This window comes from Lagenorhynchus albirostris, chromosome 5, assembly GCF_949774975.1.
Source record: "Lagenorhynchus albirostris chromosome 5, mLagAlb1.1, whole genome shotgun sequence".
Lineage (NCBI taxonomy): Eukaryota > Metazoa > Chordata > Mammalia > Artiodactyla > Delphinidae > Lagenorhynchus > Lagenorhynchus albirostris.
In genome coordinates this window covers 68,626,888-68,630,260 of record NC_083099.1, presented here as the reverse complement: position 1 = coordinate 68,630,260, position 3,373 = coordinate 68,626,888, and positions in this window count along the sequence as shown.

Here is a 3,373-nt window from a genome sequence, read left to right as displayed (position 1 = left end):
ATAGTGAGGAATTGGAAAGATAATGCCTTTCTTCAATACATTTTACCCTTTTGATAAGCAACTTTCATGGTTTTTCCCTTAGGTCTTTGTGTTTTCCTCATGTTTTTTATCCTGCTTTCACTTAACCATATTTGATAGATCAGGTACTCATCATCTGATAAGAAGGCAAAAGGTTTCTTCCCTCTCAGTAGTGGGGTAGGGAATTTTCTGGTGGTCCAGTGGTTAGAGCTCGGCGTTTTCACTGCCAGGGACCCAGGTTTGATCCCTGGTCAGGGAACTAAGATCCCACAAGCTGCAGGGGAAAGCCAAAATAATAATAATAATAATGGGGTAAACCCAGATGCCATTGGAAATAAGATTATTTATAGTTTAACCTTAGTTGTAAAGCTTAGATTCTCCCTCATCCTGCTCTGCTGCTCAAACATTTCTAGGATAAGGTATTAATATCAGCACTTAGAAAATGTTCCCTCTTCCATAAATTCAAAGGACATACTTTTTACCATAAATATGTTCTAAGCTAAATCTTTTTTTTTTTTTTTTTTTTTTTTTTTGCGGTACGCGGGCCTCTCACTGTTGTGGCCTCTCCCGTTCCGGAGCACAGGCTCCGGACACGCAGGCTCAGCGGCCATGGCTCACGGACCCAGCCGCTCCGCGGCATGTGGGATCCTCCTGGGCCGGCGCACGAACCCGTGTCCCCTGCATCAACCACTGCGCCACCAGGGAAGCCCTAGGCTAAATCTTTATTCCATCAGTCATCAAGCTGTATAAGCTTGGACAATTTATGTAGTCTCTCTGACTTTCAATATCAGTGAGTAAGGGAACTAAAGGTGAAGATGGTTTGGTGGATAGAAGTCAGCTTATAAATTATAAAGGCAATATCTCAGATTTTATTCTGCAGTAGAAATATAATTTCTGTGGGAGGTTTTGTTTTTCTTCTATAAGCCCTGACATTAATGGCTGTGTGTATGTGATGTGTTGTGTCTGCGATGACTATATGAAGGTCTTCATTTTCTACCATGAGTTTTCTGTGTCTGTGTCTATGGTCTATATTCTCTTTGGTGATTGCCCACTTTTTTTGATACTGAATGATCTCCTTTAGCTCAAAAATGTCTCACTTTGCAGTTTAAATTTTATCAAATGAAAAATGCACCTCTGTTGAACAGAAATTTGAATATATAACATAAAATGAATTTAAAATCCCCCCTCTATCTCATGGGGCTCCACCCCAAAGTGCAGGATGTCTTCTAGTTTTAATGCAGTTCCATGTAACTACTTTATGTTAGAGATCATGTGTGAATGACTACTGAGTGTGGAAAACAAAAATTACCAAGTATAAAATGGAAGAATTTATTAGTCATATTTTAAGAGAAGTCACCAAAGGCTACCTTTAAGAGACATTTTTCAAAATATGTAAAAGGTGTACTACTGTTTTTAAAACCTATTTAAGCAATCTTTCCTCCCCTGCACTCCATACTTTTACAGAAAAGATTAGAAGCATCTTACAATAAAAGCCACATTATGCTGTAAAGCTATATATTAAAACAATTTGGGGGAAGGGACTTTGGCTAGGGGAAAAAATAAAGTTATAGAAAGACTAAATTAACAATAGTTACTGTAACTGAACATTAAGTATAGCTCACAAACATTTTATGGGGAAGATATAGAAACTTTTGTGTCAAGTCTTCCATTGAAATTATAATGTCTGATTCTTCTACCATTTAGGGAAAATTAATAACTTCTCTGGATTTTAATTGTTGAAGAGCAACCCTATCGGGATCTCTGAGGAAGAAATTATGCTTAAGTTTCACAAAAGGGGAAGAAAGGGAAGAGACAATTATTTGGTCAGTGAGAGAGATACAGCTAGACCTGGAAGGAAAAGTTGGATTCTCTATGGGTAGAGTGTGGAAGTGTCAGAGGACTCAGGGGTGATGGCAACTTGCCGTCTACCCCACATAGAGAATGGGCTGGATACCTGTGAGAGGGTCAGGCCAATGTATGTGCAGGATGGCTTTTCAGTACCACTCCTTGTGAGTAATAGTAGTTGTGCCACTGGGCATAGTCTTTGAGCAAAAAAGGGCAAAAGGCTAACATTCAAAAGCTACATCTTATAGCAGAGGGAGCAGAGCTAACCATGTGACCACAGTAGCAAAAGGACCCTGCATGTTCCCACTATCCTGACACCAAGTAAGCTTGATGAACACCATCATGAGTAACACAAGATACTCTGCTAGCTTGGGTGATAGGGTCTCAGAGCTACGTTTAAGTCAATCTGGGAAAAAATGCAAATGTGGTGTTTCTCACACACAGGTTTTATAGAATAAATGCATAATGCTACATGTAAAATGAGTATATCATCATAAGAATTTCCTACTGAAAATACCATGTGTCATCTATGAAAATGTTAAATCTCTGCCATCTGCAGATCTGTTTAAATATTTTTGAAAACAAGCTTCTTTGAAAGATTTACAAAGTAAAGGCTTTAAGTAGAAATCTTGTTTCCAAAGATGAGGTATTTTCAGTTTTGAATATTCAGCAAAATGTATGTGATGTCTTGTAAGGGAAAGATTGAAAAGAATATGGACATTAATTTAAATTCAACAGCTTTTTCAGGTGGATATATGGATATCTTTGCTGCATGGCAAAGCATTTGCAGAACCTCCCACCCACTCAACTACTGGGATTAAATCCCATCATACTTCCAGTTAAGCAAATTTTCAGACCACTTTTCCTCAAATCTTGACACCTTGCAGCTGTCAAGACAGTTTGGTACTAGACATCTAAATGGAAAAGATATGAATTCCAGGAATCCCTCAGCTAGTACTTTTGTATAATTCATCATGAACATTAATTATCTCTTTTCAGCTAAAAAGTGGTCGTAAAAAGATTAATGATTTTTTTTTGGACAAACTAAATGTCTCCTTGATTTTTTTTTCTTTTTGGCAATAATGAAGAGATGTAAATATTTAAGTAGACGTATTTTGAGTGTGCTGCATGTGAAATTTCACCAAAATATTTTTTATACATTTTTATTGTATAATTAGAAACAAACCCCACAATCAATATCTGTACTTTTGAGACCTATAAATGATACCTCTTAATGTGCTACTTCAAAGCTTCTTGGCCTCATTTGTTTCCTGTTTTACTCTCTGCTCTGAGTACCAGCTTTGCATGGGTTATGATAGCACTGTCCCTGGCACCTATGCCACATATCTCATTTTCTGCTCCCAAGACTCCTCTGTTAATTGGAAGGCTTGAGTAGCTAAGCACCCATGAAGCACAACTGAGAATTGTCCATCCTTGGGTGAAACATTGATAAATGGGAAACAGAAACTAGTGAGTAATTCTCCTTCCCTACCACCCCCAAGATTGGCTC